General features: G+C 44.8%; 1 protein-coding gene and 2 long non-coding RNA genes across 4 annotated transcripts in view; 2 read left to right on the forward strand and 1 right to left on the reverse strand.

The window, feature by feature from the left end:
* The window catches only part of Rasgef1b (RasGEF domain family member 1B), a 525,564-nt gene that overhangs the window by 403,310 nt on the left and 101,627 nt on the right, over positions 1–20,627 (reverse strand). The gene's annotated exons all lie outside the window — the stretch shown is intronic.
* On the forward strand, positions 1,580–2,564 carry LOC116067917. The gene is made up of 2 exons (XR_004109343.1): positions 1,580–1,680; positions 2,370–2,564. It is a non-coding gene; the product is annotated as an uncharacterized LOC116067917 (long non-coding RNA).
* Positions 3,275–4,590, forward strand: LOC116067916. Its single transcript, XR_004109342.1, has 2 exons — positions 3,275–3,473; positions 4,184–4,590. It is a non-coding gene; the product is annotated as an uncharacterized LOC116067916 (long non-coding RNA).

A 20,627-nucleotide genomic window follows, 5' to 3' on the forward strand; every position in this document is an offset into this window, starting at 1 on the left:
ACTGCATGGGCTCCGCATCCAGCAGAATAGGTTAAAAGGAGCAGAGATTCCCAAGTCACACAGCCAGAAATTGAACCCTGAAGTGCACAGATTTGGGCAAGTCACCTCACTTACCAATGCCCAACCTGTAAGGTAGATGGCACCTTTCACATAGGATTGTTATAAAGAACAAACGACCTGTGGTATATAAAGCAATTTCAGTCACCTTAGCTAACACAGAGTAAGTAACCATCCATGTCAATTACACCTCCTGTCCCCTCTGACCTCCTGTAATGCAGTTCCTGTTTGTATCTACCCCACAATGCCACCATCTGTCACAGACAGCAGAAACATATTCTCAGCCCACACCAGCCACTACAGCTCCTGTTGGGGTTTCTGATAGCCAAGATGCATTGATTTAGATGTCACCAGAATGCTGACCTCTGGTCTTTCACCCCAGGTCACCGCTGCACTCCGGGCTCCTGTGTAGAAAGGCTAAGTACCACAGATCATCTGGGAGACACACAATTACTTCCTATTGTAATCTAAGCCTGATGTGATCAGAAGACATGATTTTGTTGTTGTTGTTGTTGAAAAGAAAGGAAGAAATCCCCACAGTACCAGTGGGAGATGAAAAGCTCAACAAAGTGATTTTCAGCGGCAATCAAGCACACCCATTGTTTCCTTACCTTGAGATAGATCGTAAGATCTGTGTGTCAGCTTTTAGCAGACAGGAAATGAGAGAGAGAGAGAGAGAGAGAGAGAGAGAGAGAGAGAGAGAGAGAGAGAGAGAGAGAGAAGTCTTTCCATACAGCAACATATTCAGGTACCTGATGATGCCGTTTTTTACAATTTAAAGTGATGATTGCTTGGATTTTCATTTTCAAGATAGCAGGTATTTCCAACCTCTCTGTTCTTGCAATAAAAATCACTCAAGTACAAAAGGATCTGAGGGTCAGCCTCATAAGATAGATAGAGAAATAGAGAGGGAGGAGATGGTGTCCCAGAGAGGAGGAAGGACAGGAAAGTGTCTGTGAAGGAGGATGCTCATGAGAACTGGACTGGAGATGCATGCCTAGTGCACCGCGACAATCTCCACAACTGGAGTGCTGCAGATCTGGCCATTCTCCCTTACCCCTGCAGGACTCTGGCCAAGAGGGAGCATATGCACATGGAGGTGAGACGTGCAAATGAAGACGGGGAGATGGAGTGAAAGTCTGCAGACTGCTCAGGAAGAGATTCCTGGCCCTGGAAGGGGTCGTCTCCAGGGCAACTGAACCATGTGCCCACAAGAGTACTATGGGCTCTGGTAACTTAGTTCCTGGTGAAGAGCAGTAGACTGCTGTCCTTCAGTGAAGCCCAACCATGAAAAGTCCAATGACCAGTCGGACCTTCCTTCCTTTCAGCTTTCTAAAGGGCTATGAATGGACAGCCAAGATGCCTGGCGTTTTAGGAAAGCATGCAAGATGAACAAATAATTGAGAAAACAAAAGGAATCCATGCCAACGAGACATAGTGCAGGAAGAAAATTTCCACGATGTCACAATCAATTTCAGAAAGTCTAAAGTCTTCTTAGTCTGAGTTACTGCAGAGCCTCCTAACTGGCCAAAGTGCTGCGTTTAGCTCCATGGGGATGTGGCCACCGTTCCCTCTGCGGCCCGGGAAGTATCTCAGAGGAGCAGGGTAGTACCAGATAGGGAGGTGAGAGGATAGGGACATGTAACACAAAGGCATTTTCTGGATATGACACGGCTGTTCTACTTGAGAACCTATGTGGCTCTGGTGACCAGCAAGACTCATGCAAGCTTGGGCCCATCAACACTTCCCCATGGATCCCCGAGGGACTCTCAGCTGCTAATGGTTGTTGGAGGAGGGTTTATCTTTTTCTTCACTGGTTTAGCTCTCGTTCTAGTGAACATCCTCTCTCCCGTGCTCATGCAAGTGACTTAATTAAACTTTGATTGTCACAGAGAGAGAGAGAGAGAGAGAGAGAGAGAGAGAGAGAGAGAGAGTCGAAGGAAGGGGATGAGTTTCAGCTAGAGAAGAAGGGGAGACAAGAGAAGCAATGGCAGTAGAAATGACAGAAATTCATTACGTGCATGTATGAAACTGTCTGTTCATACAACTGTTCTCCTTAGCACACTTGGAAATTTGACACACTTGTGGTCTGTCCTTCTCTTGGGAAGGGAACACATTGACCTCTTTACCAGAGGAGACAAAAGTAGGTAGTTTAATAATAATGATTTTAAAATTACATATGTGAAAGACCAACAAGATAGTGTTAAGAATAAAGATTTTAAAATAAGGGATTTCTTTTAATATTAAATAGTGCTAAAGCTTCATATGAACTTAGTGATTGTGACAGTGTGCACCATGCCTGTGTAAACCAGAGCCAGAGCGAATAAATCCAGTTCCAGCATGGAGAGGGGAGCTGGGCATGAAGTGCCACCCTTAGCTACTGGCAGTGTTAGCTTTGGGGAGAGGAAAGGTCACTTTTCTCTAAGAGAGTAGCCCTGATAAGCCGACCATGCTCCAGTGGAAGGCCACACGTCTAAGGATATTTGGGCAGCACAAACTGGCCTTAACTGGAAGAAAAAAAAAAAAAAGACAAAGTGGAGCGGGGGTGAGGACATCTGGGAAGAGTCAGGAGAGGTGAGTATGACCAAATATCTACATTAAATTCTCATGTTTTTTTTTTTTATTTAAATAATGCTACCACTTAAATTCAGTAAAAGGTAAAGGGCAGCAGGAATGGGAAGCCACACAGAGCAACATGTCAAAGAGATGGAAAACAAGACAGAAAACTTGAGAAAATGAGGTCTCAGCGTTCCAGTCAGTGTTCCAGAAAGAGGACAAAGAGGGTACTCGTTCGCATTTCTTCTAGGCTCCGCCCCACAGTTCCCTGGCAACAGTCAGGTGTGCCTGACTCACTATAAAAGGGACTGCTTGCCCCCCTCCTCACTCTCTTGCTCTCTTCTTTTTTCTTCTTGTTCTTGCTCCCCTGCCCTCTTATTTTTCTCTCCCCATTTGCCTCCCACCTCACTCTCCACTTGTTCAAGGCTGGCCTCTACTCCTCTACTTTCCCCCCACCTGCCTTTCTCTGTCTCTACTACCCCCTAACCCCTCAACTCCCCTCCTCCTTCCCTAAATACAGTCTATTCTATACTATATCACCCCATGGCTGGTACCTCAGTGTAATTCTCCTGCCTCAGGGCTGATTCTTTAGATCTTGCCTGCCTCTGATAACCACACCTCTCTGCCCATCTCTTGCTAATTGCCACGCCTCTCTCTAAGTTCTAGTTACGCCGGAAGTCCCGCCTCCTGAAACTGAAGAAGACGTTGTTGATTGGGCCAGGTTGCTGACGAACTTGTGGGAGGGGTTTTGCCTTATTTACTCTACCTGTTGGCTTCTAACAAGGGAGTTGAATGAAAAGATGACTAATTAAACACATCTGTGTTACGGCTAATTTCTACGAGTCTTCCACGTGGTGCAGGTAACACAAAATGGCTTTCCAGGTCCCTGACCTCTTTTCCAGAAAACCCATTCATATTTGTGGCTGCTAGACAGCTACACCTCAGGGAGAGGGGATGCCTCAGCATGGGCTTTCAGAGGCACCCTTTTCCCCCCACACCATACTCCTCCTCCTCAAGCATATCATGGGCTTCTTTTTTATAAAACACAACAGTGCTGACAATGGAATTTGAGAGGAAACAAACCAAGGGCATTTACAGAATTAGAAGATGCTGGGTTTTGTTGAGGGAAAGAAATGATAAAAAAATTAATGAAGAAGTAACCCATGTTGAGATATTATAAATATATGAATATCAGAAACATAAAGATCTTAAAATTTGGGGCTGGTGAGATGGCTCAGTGGTTAAGAGCACTGACTACTCTTCTGAACGTCCTAAGTTCAAATCCCAGCAACCACATGGTGGCTCACAACCACCTGTAATGAGATCTGATGCCCTCTTCTGGAGTGTCTGAGACAGCTACAGTGTACTTACATGTAATAAATAAATAAAAAAGATCTTAAAATTTGTGGCTTTGCTAACCAAGAACTGGGAATATTCTTTCACATTCTAAAATCTAAGAGAAATGTGTTTATAATGGAGGATTCTGGCTGTAGCTCAATTATCAATCAAGTAGAAAGATTATAAGCAAGTATGTAAAGCCTCAGAAAACTGATGTCTCCTGCCCTTTCAGCAGGTAAATAAGTCACCCAGGAAAGAAAGCCACATGGGACCCTGCACAGAGAGACTGAAGTCTAGCAATCTAGCAGAGGCCAGCTCTCCATCAGCCCAGAGTGAGACAGAGCAGCCAATGCTACAGTATGCCTCGGAGGGAAATTGGATGGTGCAGAACTCCGAAGGCTTAACTATCAGACTGCATCAAGGAATGTTTTCCAAATGGAAGGTTTGGGCAGAGCTGAGTTGGAGATGTGAAAAGAGTAGAAGGCATCCAATCACTGAGTGGAAAGCTGCTAGTTCCTGAAAGAAAAGTGGTGTGTGTGTGTGTGTGTGTGTGTGTGTGTGACTAAATACAACTAAAGTAATGGCAGCCTCTTATGTGGCTCAGCAATAAATAATAGCTGCTTTTAAAAAAAAAATCAACTGGTTGTGTGGTTTCAAATGGGTGTAGGAGTCGGGGGTGGGAACTGAGGTGCATATTTCCCTACCAAAGCAAAGCAGATCTGGTCTCCAGGTTCTCCCATCTTCCCTCAGCCCCTACCTAGCATACACTGCCACCAACCCTGAATTTCCAGCCCAGAGGCTGAGCTTCCCCCAGAGGCTCTTCCCAGTATAATCCAGACATTTTGTAATCTCTAGAGCTCTCTTGCTCTCTCTCTGTCTCTCTACTCTTCCTGTGTCCAGTGCATGCCCTTTCTCTTTTTCCCTCTCTCTCTCCTTCCCCACCTTCCTCATAGTGACTTCCTTGGCCTCAGTGTTTGGGGCTAGTGAACAGCTTCCCAATAAATCTGCCTTTAATATAGTTTAATCTGCCTTAAATTGTCTCATTTCACCTGCGGTGGAAAAATATTCTACCAGATGCATAAAAAAGAAAGAAAGGAAGAAAGAAACATGCTGAGGAAAGATAAAAATTCTGACTTCAAAATATAGACAGTAAGGGAACAAGGAAATAAAATGGGAAGCTGCCCGTTGTCCCTGCAAAATTGGTTTACTTTGGCAGGGTGGCAGTTACTTCTAAAAATATCTACTTTAGCACTTTAAGTTTTTCCTAGCTTTACTTATTTATCTAGTGAGTGAGTGAGTGAGTGAGTGAGTGAGTGAGTGAGTGAGTTATGGGGCAAAATGGGGTACATCTATGCTACAGTGCTGTGAGGAAATCAGGGGACCGTATGGCAGAGTAGCACCATGTGAATCCTGGGAATTAAGTCACTAGTCTTGGCACCAAGTGCCTTTACCCATTGAACTGTCACTTAGAGCTTTGTGACTTTTAAACATTCAGGTGGAAAGTTGAATAAAAATCATCATAAGAGAGAAGAGCTAGACGAAATGGTAAGACAACTGCGTCTGCCTTTTCCCATTGCTTAAATACTTCAAAACTGAGCTGAGAAAGAAATTATTTCGACACTAAGCCACACATTTGCTCTAAACAATCTCACTTTAAAGACTGACTGTAAGATGTCAATGCCTTCCTTTCATGCCTCCTCCTGACCCACAAGCTGTCAAAGTACAGAGTAGTCTGTAAGCATCACTTCTCTTTGATATCGTCATTACCCACGCATAACCGTGGGTGTTTCAGAGTGACTCTAAACACCGGAATGTCCTTATGACAAGATCACAGTAACCACACAGGAAGCTTCCTCCTTCTGTCCCCTTTGCCACAGCAAAGTTGATGTCAAAAATCTATGCAGAATGATCAACCATAAGAGCCTATAAATTGCTGTGGTGACATTTATTTTAATCATGCTGTCATTAATTTGGATTTATTATAAACCCTAAGTGATTCAATAAATAAATACTGGGAAGCAGTTTTCAGGGTGTCATGACTAACCTAAAATTAGAAACAATTCATCCCAGCATTCAATATACAAAGATCAGTAGAGGCCAAAGCAGATGCTCTGGACCCTTTTGCTTTCAGCATGCCTAAGAGGAAGAGTGGTCTCCAGAATCCAGAAGCCCACGAGCCACCTCCCCTCACCCTCGGAGGGCATAGCAGCATCCCCACTGGTACAGAGAGATGAGTAGCTTGAAAAGAAAATTCACAGATAATTTTAGCAGATCCCCGTGTGGCCTGCCTCTATCCAGTAATAGTTCCCTTGCTACCTTCCCTGTCATCCTGCCATTCTGCTGCTCTCAAACCATCGGCCTCTCTAGTTTAGGGACCAAATTAATAAAATAAGAAGAGGGGGATTCTATCTGTACCCCAGAGTTGACCCTGTGCCACAGCTCTCCATATCCAAATCCCACCAGGAGAGAGCTGGTCTCTGAGGAGTGCTGACACACCTGAGAGCACAGGAAATACAGTGACAAAGCATAGAGCAGAGACCGAAGGAAATGCCATCCAGAGACTGCCCCACCTGGTAGACACCAAACATCCTACATGCAGACACCAAACCCAGACACAATTGTGGATGCCAAGAAGTGCTTGCTGACAGGAGCATGATACAGCTGTCTCCTGAGATGCCTGCCAGATCCTGACTAATACAGATGGGGATGCTCGCAGCCAACCATTAGACTGAGCATAGGGACCCCAATGGAGGAGTTAGGGGAAGGACTGAAGGAGCTGAAGGGGCCTTATCTGGTATCAGTGGGAGGGGAGGCCCTTGGTCTTGGGAAGGCTTGATCCCCCAATGTAGAGGAATGCTAGGGCTAGGTGGGTGGGTAGGGGAGCACCCTCATAGAAGCAGGGTAAGGGGGGATGGGAGAGGGGGTTTGCAGAAGGAAAACTGGGAAAGAGGATAACACTTGAAATGTAAATAAGTAAAATATCCAATTAAAAAATAAATAAAAGAACTGCAGGGACAAAAATGGAGAAGAGACTGAAGGAAAGGCGATCCAATGATTGGTCCAACTTGGAATCTATCTCATAGGAGAGCACCAAGGCCTGACACTATTACTGATGTTATGATGTGCTTTCAGATGGGAGCCTGGCATGACTGTCCCGAGAGGCCCTACCAGCAGCTGACTGATACAAATGGGGATACTTACACCAGCCATTGAACTGAAGTCGGGGACCCCTATGGTTGAATTAGGGGAAGGATTGAAGAAGCTGAAGGGGAGAGCAACTCTATAGCAAGGCCAGCAGTATCAACTTAACCAGACCCCAGGGAACTCCCTGAGACTGAGCAACAACCAGGAGCATACAAGTGCCAGTCTGAGGCCCCTGGCACAAATATAGTAGAGGTCTGTCTGGTCAGGCCTAAGTGGGAAAAAGAGGTGCTTAATCCTCGAGAGACTTGAGGCCCCAGGGAAGGGGAAGGCCTGGTGGGGGGAAGTCTGTGGGGAGCTGTGAATCTTGAGAGGCATTCGCCATGGCGGGATGGCACCTACTTCCGCTGTTAACTCCTAGTGGACAACTGTTTGCGCATGTGCATGGAGTGAAAAGACGCCATGTCACAGCCCATCCCGGGGCGTTAGGTAGGGTAATGAGCGAACAGCCAATCATGAGCAGACACGCCACGCTGTGGGCAGATACTCCTCACTGTGGTGTATATAAGCAGTGCGGATTTTGGGCTCGACCCCCTTTTTCCCTATGGATGGAGACAATAAAACGTTGCTGCAGAAGGAACCTAGTGTGTCCACGTGTCTTCTTCCCGGGGAGAAGACTGCGCGGGCTACAGAAGTCCCCTCAGAGGCAAGGGGGATGAGGAATGGGATGAGGAACTCTGGGAGGAGGGGACCTAGGGTGGGGGAAGACAGGAATATAAATAAATACATCAATAAAAATTGGGGGAAAAAGAAGAGGGGAATTTGAGGAGCAGTGGAGCAAAGAAGGAGGAAGGGCAGGAGGATGGGAGAAAGAGGAAGTGCTGGAGAAAGAGGAGGTAGTTATTAGCATAGGGCAGAAAACAAGAGCTCCTTGCTTCCACCACATCTGGTTCCATGTCTTGTGCCTGATTTCCACAGTCAATGTGAGATTTTGGATGGCTTCGGAGAGACTGACTGTGAGACAGAGGAGCAACTTCTAGTCTTATTTCCCAGTGTTGTCATCCTGTACATGGGATTCTCATGTCCCTTCATCAGCCCCATCTATATAGGGAGTCATATATTCTTACCTGCCCCTCCTACACCCTTCCTGCACCCAAACTATACTGATTTCAGTGCCTTGGTTAATGATGAGGGTAATGATAATAGCCCACATTCAATGGATTCATGGCAACCTATACTTTTATAAGTAAATTTTATGATGACATTTGAAATGCTGCCCATACCATTTATATGGCTGAAGATAATATAAGCATTTGGGAAAAGCGTTTCATTTTCTTGCATAGATCTGTGTTCTAGCCAAAGAAGGGTTGTACATAATTTCACACAACCCAGACTTTTCACCTGGTAATCTAAGAGTGAGACCTTCTTCATAAAGATCCCCATCCATCTACCCCACCAGAGCTCCTTTTATCCCTCAACGCTTCAGTGACAGCCAACCTTACCCCTTCAGATCATACTGATATCCAGAGTAAGAGGTCACCTGAGCCATATTTGAAGGTGGTGGGTAAGACTTTTCCAAGTCTTCTAAGCTAGAGGTGCCATGGTCCTGGGTCTGAGAGCCCTGTTCCCACACTGCCTTGTCTCTCCCCTTACACCTGGGTGAATGTTTCCATTATGCTGACGTCATGGCCTGTGTGAGAAATGCCCATTGGTCCAAACCGCTTGGCAAACCACACAAGGCCCTTGCAGTGGGACTTAGTCAATGGCTACACACCCTGCTGTGGCTCTCTCTCACACTGGCTGCCAGTCCACCACTGCCCCTGTCACTGCCCCTGCCACATGTCCTATCATGGTCCTGCTGACTTCTGCTGTCTCCATGCCTCTACTGGTCAACCTGCATTTTGAAAACTCATTTATTTTTAATTACTAATGTTGCTCCCTTCTTCCTGAAAACTTTTAAAATTTCTCCAGACAGTGTTAATCACTGTCTTTCCATGTTCTCTTTATAAAAATCATCCCCTGTAATATTCTTTGTGCAAAGCGAGAAGTTCCCAGAGGACAAACATCTACTCATATCTGCATCTCTCCTGTGGAGCCTGGCACATAAGCACCACTGTGCGTCTGAACAGAAAAAATCAGTATACAGCGTATGTGTTTCCTTGGTCCGGCACCCAACCGACATCACAGGCATTGAAGAAATCTCACAATCTCTATGATGGCAGCTGTATCTGACATACCTGGGTTCTAACCAACCTTCTCTGGGTCTTACATCCAACTTCAGCAGGGATAGAATAGACATTTGAATGAATTAGATGCACTAGGCTGAACCACCTCTTCCTGGGAGAATATTCTACAGGATGAGCCTAGAGCCCGTTGTACACAGCTAGCTCATCACTCAAAGGCACCGAGCCAGACAGGATGAAAATGCTGGCACTGGCTCAGAAATGTCACTGCTCCACAATATCTCTCCTTTATTAGGTCAATTTGTTGATACCTTAGTGTCTATAGATGTCACTACTAGGAGCTTATAGCTGGACTTTTATCCTGAGAATTGTCTTTGGGGACAAAAAAAATGCACAAGGGTTATTTACATTCCCTCAGGGATTGCCACAGTGAATGACTGACATTTACAGTGTTACAAAACATTTCCTTCCAGGCAGGGCTCCTCTGAGGCTCCCATCAACCCCCAGAGTCCTCAGTACAATCAAGTGGAGGAAACACCACCATGCACCATGCACCTCGGTTCCTGCCTTGTCCTGTTCCTTTCTAGGTGCTTCTCTTACTAAATCTTTCAACACCCTGAAGTTGTCTAGGGGTCTATTCATTCCATTTGGTCTCCACTGAGAAACTAGGACATAGGTCATCTGCTCCAGCAGCAGACCCCAAAGTGCAAGAACAAGATAATAAAATTGCCGTTCCTCCCAGCGTTGCCCTAAGGAACATCATGGAGAGCCTGTGCTGAGCAGCTCTTCCCGTGGTTAACCATTCATGACGCAGGAATGCAGTCCATCTGCTGCATCCCATCACCACCAATGAGCTTCTAGATTATCTAACCCTAACATAGTAGCCAATCAAAACTGTACTAATGTCAGGGCTCTGGCTCCTGTCAATCACATTAGAGATTACCCAATCCTTCTAGAAAGTTCCCCCAGCTCACTATAAGAAGGCCTGCACGCCTTTGTCTGGGGTCATCACCATTTTGATGCAGTGGTGACCCCAGCATGCTGGTTGTTTCTGCAGAATAAACGCTCCTTGTTCTTGCATATTATTTGAGTCTGGGGGCTTCCTTCAGTGATTCTTGAACCCTAACAATCTCACGTCTGAGAAATCCAATGTCAGGTAAGACCCACATTTTATGATTCCAAGTCCAGTGGCAACTTCATTACCTGGCCACAGAAATGTAGACAACACTTGATTCTGCTCCTACCCCACCTCAGAACTCATTGTTGAAATATAATTTTCACTGCAGTGACATTAAGAGACAGGGCCTTTGGGGGTGACTAAGTCATGGGGACTTTGCGCGCATGATGGATTAATGCCGTTACTGGGCAGTTATCACAAGAGTGGGCCCCTGGTATAAGAATGAGTGTGGCCTAATGTCCTCTGCCTCAGGCATGCTCGCTTGTCCTTCTGCCATGTTGTGAGATGGCCTGAAGGCTCCCAAGAGGCTAGAATCACACTTGGGCTTCCCAGCCTCCTTTCATTAGCCAAGCTAGTGTTTATAATTTCCCTAAACTGTGGCATGCTGTTAGAAGAGCAGTAAGTGGACAAATACAAGCCCCTTACCTATCACTAAGCGATCCAGGGGAGACAATTATCCTGACACAGAAAAATCACGTAAACTCATTTCCCACCCTATCTAAACATGCCTGCCTCAAATAAGAACAGAAATGTTGTACAATTATATATAAATGTTTTAAGTATTCCCATTAATATATTTTAGTGCCATTGCTTTATACCACATTAGATTCCTAATTATGAATGTTATAAATCCAAGGTAGACAATAGAGAACTCCATTGGTCCACGTAATTAACATGTCTTGTTTTATAGCAAGATATAAAGTAATTCATCAGCTTATTGATATCCTGGTGATATCATTACAAACTGGTAACTACTACTTCCTCTTCCTTGAGGTGTGAAATGTGGTAAATTTTCTAAACTTTGACTTTACACACTTGAACTTGCTAAAATTTTTCACAAAGAGACTAATGCAGTTTTCTGGAAAGTGTCCCAGGAAGCGATATCTATGGGAGGCCAGGTTTAAGTAGAATATCAGTAACTACTTCACGGAGCTGAAACAGAGACTTTAATAACATGGAACTGGTAGCCATGGAATTGCTGCTAGGATGCCAAAGAAAAAGCAAAGCTGGCCAGAGTTAGCATCAATTGAACACCATCAATATTGTGGCTACTGCACTTTAGGTCCAGAACACCCAGGAACGTACATGAGAAAACTTAAACTGAGTATGAGATAGCCACGCTGGCCAGAAATAGGAAGAATGGGCTGTACAAAAATCAACAAACTCGGTCTTAGCCAGCTCTAGCTGACACCGTGAAAGCCTCCTGATAATGAATCTGAGGCTCTGTTGCCTTTATACACTCTTTGAGCACATCCAATTACAGCAGATGTAATTGTGGGTAACGATGGCTTCCATGAAAGCTTCTGTATATCCAGTAAGAGGGCACCTTGTAGACAAGGAGCTAGATGGGAGGCAGCCAAAGAAACTGCAGCTACGTCTTGGTAGCTGTGCTTGCTGATGGTCAGAACGCCCTTTCTGCGTAGAGATCATTGAAACTGCAGTTAGGTTGTTCCCACTGTACCACAAGCGGAGTCACTAAGGCTTCCTACGCATGTGTGCTGGGGTGACATTTTTTTACTGTGTGAAGGTGTGTCTCTGTATTTTCGGTTGTTAATATTGTACTGGCAGTGAGCTAAGTGCAGGCAGGATTTTGGTATTGTCATTTCTCTGGGCCATCACTGGGTTTTCTAGTTTGTGAACATGCAGCCTTCCTCACCTACCTTAAGGCAGTCCAGGGATGTATGTGTGAGAGGTCGGCTCAAAGATGCTGATTGGTTGTGATAAAGAGCTGATGACCAATAGCTGGGGCAGGAAGGAGGAGGTGGGACTTCCGAGAGAGGAGGGGAGGAGGAGGGGAATGGAGATGGAGAAGGGGGAGAAAGAAAGAGAGAGAAAGAGATTGAGAGAGAGGTGGTGTGTGTATGGCTGTTTTACCTGGACAGAGAGAACAAGCTAGACACAGATGAAGCCAGAATGAGCCAGAGAATGAGAAGAAGGCAGAAAATGAGAAAATATTGCCAAAGTTAGTAAGAGGCCAAGCAGAGCAATTCAGTCAGAAGCTGAGAAAAACAGGATTGAATCAGTCAGCTCAGAAGATTAGACTATATGGAGGCTAGCAGCTTCCAGGCCTAGGCTTAGGTATAGTTAGAACAGAGGAAACACTCTGAGCTCAACCCAAGCCATGTATCCATTCCCACAGCTTGGGTACGGCTCTCAACTCATCACTTCATCTGAGGAAACAAAAGTGACATTTCACACATGTGCATGAACACTGAGTCAGCATCCTCACAGGACCTGATGTTGTTATTATATCACTTGCCTGATGACTCGGACATCCCTCCCCTTTTATGGCCATCTTGAGAGGATATGCCCTCAGAGGAAGACCCAGTCAGTCTTAACCCTAGAGGAGAGATTTCCCTATCGGCCAGCATTCCAGTATCTCCTACTGCTAGAAACCAACTGGCAGGGAGGAGCCTTGGGGATTCATCCGCCCTGCAAGTTTTGATCCCCACTTCTACAGGGAGCCCAGCAGAAGGAGGCTCTGGCAGGCAAAAAGCCCCAGCAGGACACCGCCACATAGCTGCAGCAAAGATCTTCAGAGACAAAGCCCCATCTGAGAAGCCTCATGCAGAGGTCATCGCCCAAAACCTTAACCACTGAGAACAAAACAAAGAGGAAAGCAGCCTTTGGTTTTGCAGGTAGTAAAATTATAAATCAAAACCACGGGGAAGGCCTTTGCAGCAGGCTTGCGAGATTGCTCACACAGCCTATCATTACAGTGGGCTTTAGAGGCGGCGTGGGCAGCTTTGCCTGAAGGGATGCAGGCATTTCTGCAGGTTTCTGTTGCTGCCGCTGTTGGTTGTCCTCTCCCGACTCCGGAGTATTTCTGTAAAATGTAAATTCTGCTGTCCAGCTTCTGGGGTAGGCTGAATTATATAGATTATTAAATTTAAAGAGAAAAAAAATGTTTTTACATTTTGGGGGTGAGAATTACAACAGGAGCACTAGATGCTATAATTAATGCAGTGGTGCTGCTCCTGGCTAGAACAAGCTGGATTCACACATACATCTCTGAATGAAAAATTAAGCGTAGGAGAGAAGTCTATTGTGCAAACTGAACACACACTCATTAGTGTAGTAAGTCCAATAATTTTTGTAAGTTATTACTTTTTTACAGTTTGCTTCAAAGATAATATAATCTGAAACTGATGTATAATTAGAAAACTGTGAAATGTATTGTCAGGGTTTGCAAAGAGCAGGAAAGTTGGAGAAATATTTATTTTTTAACTCATGGTGTTCCTGGCATATTTTGCTCTAGCAACAAATCATTTATTTTGAGGCTCAAATGGGCTACATATTGTACTGAAAAATTGACTATTTCAACTTGATGGTTAGCCTACCTCAAGATCACAGATCTCAGCCTGGAAGCCCGGGAAAGATAAGGAGACATGTCATATTTACTACCCTCATTCTTCAGGGACATGGGAATCTGAATTAAAGGAAAGCCACATCGTCTTAGACTGCCACACACGATAGGGATTTCTGACCTGATTTGGACATTTCACAGGCTCCACAAATGGCCTTAGAGAAGCAGGCCTGTGCAAACTGAGAACTGAAGATCTTTGGAGGGTATTTCTTCCCCCCCCCCCCCTTACTTCAGTTTTATGGTGTTACCCTGAAGGTTTGAATCAAGTTAAATGAGCCTTCTGATTGCAGTATGCAATCCCAAAGTGGGTTCCCTAAGACCCAGAACTTATGTCATGTAATTTAGAGCCAAATAATTCTATATTCTCCTGTTATCTGGTATCTGTGCCTGCGTATTGTTCTCAGTCTTCAGGGGGACTGTAACTAAATGAACAGTGTCAGGTCTTATAGTCCCCCATTATCTAACACCCAGACCCCCACCACGTATCTGATCCATGCTCAGTGGGTATCTTTAAATGATTGGCTTTGCTTTAAGCAAAATTCAAGTTATAATCAAAATCGCAGGTTATGTCTGGGAACATGCTTTATCTCATACACACCCAGCTCTCCCTACATCTCCTGAGGTCTGTGCCCTCTAGGAAGACCTTCGCCTCCCCCGTGAGCGCTCTCCCTCTTCCCCTCCCCTCCCCCATACATGCCCGTGGGTTTTGTGTTTGCACGCATGTGTGGGTACCTAGCCCAGACCCTTGCTCCCTAGGACACACTAAACAAGGATAAAGCCTCGTCTAATGAGAAAACACATATATAAAACACAAAAGCAAGGAATTGGGGCCTAAAGCACCATTAAAATCTCTTATTTATTTTTTAAATTTTTTTGTTTGTTTGTTTTTGTTTTTCGAGACAGGGTTTCTCTGAGTAGCCCTGGCTGCCCTGGAACTCACTCTGTAGACCAGGCTGGCCTTGAACTCAGAAATCTGCCTGCCTCTGTCTCCCAAGTGCTGGGATTAAAGGCGTGCACTACCACCGCCGGCTATTTTTTAATTTTTAAAAAATCAAAGGCGGGGGCTGGAGAGATGGCTCAGTGGTTAAGAGCACTGACTGCTCTTCTAAAGGTCCTGAGTTCAAATCCCAGCAACTACATGGTGGCTCACAACCATCTGTAATAAGATCTGACGCCTTCTTCTGGAGTGTCTGAAGACAGCTACAGTGTAGTTACATATAATAAATAAATAAATATAAAAAGAAAAAAAGAAAAACACAGAAATATGGGAATATGTTATCATTTAAAAAAAAATCAAAGCCAGCAACTGAGAGCCTAAAGGTCACTTTAGGCTAAAGGAAAAACCTATTCCTACTGTGAGAATTTGAAAGCTGTCATCTTAGGCTAGGGAGTCTCACTGTGTAAGGACATAAAAAAAAAAAAAAAAAAAAAAAAAAAGCAAAACAGAAGTGAAGCAAAGTCACAGGCTGTCATCTGCAAGGAGACTTCAACCAGGAGAGATGCTCACTGCTCGGCATGAAAGGTGAGCCAAAGCTGCAGGTGGGAGGGAGCAGAGGAGAGAGGACAGAGGACCTGCAAGTGTCCGGTCACCTGAGAGAGGACAGAGGGACCTGCAAGTGTCCGGTCACCTGAGAGAGGACAGAGGGACCTGCAAGTGTCCAGTCACCTGAGAGAGGACAGAGCTCCTGCCAGTATCCAGTCACCTGAGTCTAGAACCAAGCTCCACTTTATGTATGATCACAAAGCTCACCTGCACACTTTAACTACTGCAAATTGTCCAGGAAGGGAGGATCACAGTCATTTTATAAAGATGAGACTTGGTGACTTCAGAATCCGCCAAGAGTTGCTTACTATGGCTACTACAATAGTGACACAGAAACCATAACTACCGTAGCTTAAAACAACAGACTTCCCATTTCGTAACCCTAGAGCCCAGAGTCTCAGCTAAGGCTGTGCTTTTTCAGTTAGGGGGCAAACCCTTTCCTCTCCTTTCCAGCTCCCAGAGGCCAATGGTATTTACCGATTCAATTCATGGCCTGTGTCCCTCCAGCCTCTGCCTCTGTGGTCACATCTCCTTCCTTGACTCCAACTCTCACCCTTATCTTATGGGGGACCATTTGCACTTGGCCACATAAATAATCCTGTACCATCTCTTTGACTCGAGATCCTCAATTTAATCATGTCTGGAAAGAAAGCCGTCTGCTCTCTCAGGCTTGGGATTTGGACATCTTTTGGACAAGCCATTGTTCCATTTACCACTGTCACCATTTGAGGAAGTCACACACTTACTGTAATACTCTTCTCTAGTTGGTGTCTTTCTCTGTCCTCCAGAGTCCCATTGTCAGACATTCCATTTGAAAAGGTACAAATTTATGATCCCTTTGTATGTCTATATAGCCTTGCCATTCCTTTTATTTACTTTATTTATCTTCCTTGTATTTCTTCTGTGACACTGGAAGAATTTTTGCATTATTTGGGCATAGGTGATATCTGGGCATGTGGTAAAGAGTTCTTCTCTACAAAATATTAGAGCACGATGTGGTGGGTCACCAATCACAGTACTCAGGACATATAAGTTAGCCTCAGCTACACAGGGAATTCGAAGGCTAGCCTGAACTATTCTCAAAATGCAATAATTAGTTTTATTGAGTTGACCATGCTGGAAAACTTACCACGCCAAATAAATGTGGCTTTAGAAACCATAGCAAGTTGGCTTTCTATAAAATCCACCAATAAAGCAGGCAGACATGCCTGCAGCTTGCTGCTAACATAAATGAACCCCCTTTTCCCCTCTGCCCTTGCTGCCTCTCAGCTCCTTATTGTCAGACTCCTACCCTGCAGGCATGGAGGGAGGGAGGGATAATGAAGTCTTGAACAGTCAGCCGAGGAATCCCAGACAACAGGGCTCTTTACAGTTTCATGAAGCATCACACAAGGAAAACTGTGGCCCGCACTGTTGGAAGCTCGGCTTTAAAGTGTAATGATGGCTGCAGAGGAGAGGTAGGGTAGCCAGGAAGAGCAGGGAAGGCCGTGAGTGAAAGAAAGGAAAACATTTCAACTGAGACTGGAAAGGGAGAGCCGAAACGAGAGCCCCACTGCCTGGGTTGCTGTAAACACCTCGGGCTGACTCTATTAAGATAAAGTTATCAATTAAAACTAACTGCAAAATCTGTTAAAAGGTGCGGATGCTTAGGTAAGAGCAGGGGCATACACAGAGCAAGGAAGCCTGAAGAGCCCCCTGGAGCCACCATGTTCAATCCAGTGCCCAGCCCGTGCGGGCTTGCCCTTACTCATGCTCTTGCTCTCTCTCTTCTGAAGCAAGCTCCCTCTCTCTGATCTTGCCTCAGTTGTTCAGTGTCTTCAGAAGTCAGTCTCTGGGTGTCTCTGAATTCTGATTCGCACTCCCTGCCTCTCCTTCCATGCTTCACCCCACCCTGTGACATTGGATCAAACAAAAGCATCTAATGTAAGAAAACCAACAGGCAACACTTCCCACTGATGACTCAAGACCCCCACGTCCTTCTCTGCCTCTAGCTGCTCTAAACTCCCCGAACTACTCTTAACCCAGTGAGAGCTGCCAGGTTCCTGGGTCTCCCCACCAGCAGGGTTAGAGGCTACAGTGCTGAGGACATGAGCCTATTCAGGACTCAAGATGCCTGACCTGTCTCTGTGTGACACTAACGGTTACATTAGTCTGTTATTTAGTAGGCATCTGTAAGCCTCAGTTTTCTTTGTTATTAGTTAACCTAATAGAAAGCCACTTCCAGAAAACTGTGCACAAATACATCCAAGCTTGGACTTAAGAGGGGTCTGGCTCAATGTCAAGGCTTCTCTTCAGTGAGCAGAGACTGCAGACACTTAGCTCTACAGATAGATCCTCTATGGCATTTGCCAACACGACCTCTCCTAGCCAGCCCCCACCTCCTACTAGACGCAAGCTCATAGGCTCTCTCATAAAGCGGCTGACATTTCAAAACACTGGCTCAAAACTTGGTAGCTAGAAAAGCATACCAGAGAATGAGCTGGAAGAATCCTAGGGAAACTCAGGAGAACGGCAGAGGAGCACAGTGACCATGTGTAATGTTTAACAGGGAGAGACGTACTCAGAGGCATCCTATTTCCTTACCCAGAAATCCAAAGTGAACGGTTCAGCAAGTGGCGCTTGTACTCCATTTCCTCATGAGACTCGGAAGGATACAACCACTCATTAATAAGACACGCTCCTAAAACCTTCAGACGGCAGTGCCTTAAAAACAGCTCTCTGAGCCCAAACTGTGAGGCTGGAAACTGAGTGACTGTAAGCATTCTATTGCAGGGATGTGTCAGGGTCCCTGGGTCTTTAAATACTAAAGGGAGGGGAGGGAGATGGAGGGGAGGGAGCCTGGATTAGAACTACCAGACACTGAAGAAAAAGAAGTGGTTACTCACAAGGCAGAAAGGAAAATGACAAAATGGAAGGTCACCTGACTCTAACACAACCAGCAAACACTGCCATTTTACAGACCCAACATTATATCCCATAAATATAATTTTTTCTTTCATTTTTAAAAATTTTTTTTAAATATTCATTTATTTGCATGGGTGTTTTGCCTGCATGTGCATCTGTGCACCACAGCATGTCTAGTGCCCTTGGAGGTCAGAAGAGGGTTTTGGATCCCCAGGAACTGGGGTTACAAGATGGCTTTGAGCCACCCGGTAGATGCTAGGAATCAATATATAAAAATCATTTTCCTTTCTAGAAAGATAATAGTGGAAATAGCCACCTTGCCTCAGACTCATTGCTATGAGCCTACATAGATGACATCCTGGTCTCTGAATTCATCACACAGTTCTGTCACTGTGGATTCAGCTGTATCTTCTAGAAAGCCACTGGGCATCATCACAGGTTGTGAGAAATAACACAGGCTAAAGATAACACCACAGATGCCAGTCTAGGGAGTCCGATTCCTTTGCCATCTCCTGTCAAACCCTTCAAGGAGAATTGTCACTCCCTGAAGCAGTGACTTTTAATTTCCCTTAAGCTAGATTCCATCCTCAGGCCCTTGCAATGATAAAAAAAAAGCCCAGACTACTCCTTCTGAAGTCCACAGTGCTGAATGAATGACAGGGTGGGAATTAACTCTTCCAGATATAAAATCCTCCTTTGACTCCCCCTTCTTGATTGTCTACATATGATCACTACATTAACAAACTCTAAAATATTAAACATCCAAGAGACAGTATATACCATATGTATGTGTATGTATTTAACTATTGCCAATTAACAAGTGTCACATGGTGTTTTGTTCTTCTCTTGCATGCTTCCAGGCAGAACACAAGCCATTCTTGAGACTTACTTTCTGAGCTCAATGGTCAAGACCAAGGAAGCAAATGTGAGAAACAGAGGGTTGAACAGTGATTCATTCCGAGGACTCTACTTGCCAGCATCCATAGGCGGCTCACAATCACCTGTAATTGCAGGCCCAGAGGATCCAATGGCTCTGGCTTCTATGGGCATCTGCACTCGTGTGCACGCCACCCCCACCCCTGGCAAACATACACACATACACACACAATTAAAAACAATAAAAAATAAATCTTTTTTAAAAAGAAAATTTTTCTTCTGCCAAAAACAACTATGCTCAGTTTGCTAATGCTAGAAATTCCACTTCTGCGGTTCAATTTTATTGGCTTCTGTAGGTTGTTAAAATGCAAATGCCCCCGGGAGAGATTAGAGCAGATGCCATATAACTCAAGTATTACTTGAATTTCCTTGATTCGGAAAGATGATTCTGATAGGAGAAAGTATGTAGTAAACTCAAGAACATTGGAAAACAGAAATGATTTATGAATGGAAAACTAGGGATAGTTAAAACATTCTATTAACTTCAGCAAAGAAGTTTCTCTTTCTGATAAAATTGAATGAAACTGCCAAAGGCTTTAATCCATGAAAGAAAGAACTGATAAGTCAGACTTACTAATTTTTTATGGCTCTGCAAAAGACCATGTCAAGAGAAGATAATGGCAAGACACAGAGGGGGAAACATTTGCAAGCATGTATATCAGACGAGAAGCCGAAAAGACCAAACAAGATACCAACAACCGAACTATACAACTTGACCAAAGGCTTTAATGGACACATAACAAACATAAGACACAAAGATGACAAAGGAGCATGTGAAAAGATTGTTCCAATTCACATATCACTAGGGAAACAAAAATTAAAACAATGAGATGCTCCGCCCACTAACATGGCCAAAATCCAGCAGTGAGCCATTGAGGAGTGGATGCGCCCCCTGCTGTTGGGAATGCAGAATGTGCTGGGCATGACGGCATGCCTGTGCACAACCCTAATTTTGGTGCTGGAGAGAACAGGCAGGTTCCCAGAGCTTGCTAGCCAGCTGCTTTAATCATCAATGAGCTCCAGGCACTGGGAGAGAGAGACATCGGTTCAACAACAACAAAGAGTGCAAAGCACAAGACATCCAGTGTTGACCTGTGGCTTGTGTGCATGCACATACACGCAGGACTCATGCACACACATGCACATTCACTTGCGTGTGCACACACACTTACACAGATATTACACTACACACACGACCCAATAAATACATTTTAACTATATGTCCAAGAAATCATATTCCTTGGTAAGTGACCAAAAAAAAAAAAAAGAGTTGAAATTTTATGTCCAAAAAAAACTATATATGCTGTTAGCTGATAAGCACCTACACGAGCAACCCAGTGCACAGAACACTGTTTTCAAGGCAAAAGCAATGCTTTCAAAGCTACGAGTGGAGTCACTGAGACCAAAACGGGTTTCCGTACTCCA

Source organism: Mastomys coucha, unplaced genomic scaffold, assembly GCF_008632895.1.
Source record: "Mastomys coucha isolate ucsf_1 unplaced genomic scaffold, UCSF_Mcou_1 pScaffold22, whole genome shotgun sequence".
NCBI lineage: Eukaryota > Metazoa > Chordata > Mammalia > Rodentia > Muridae > Mastomys > Mastomys coucha.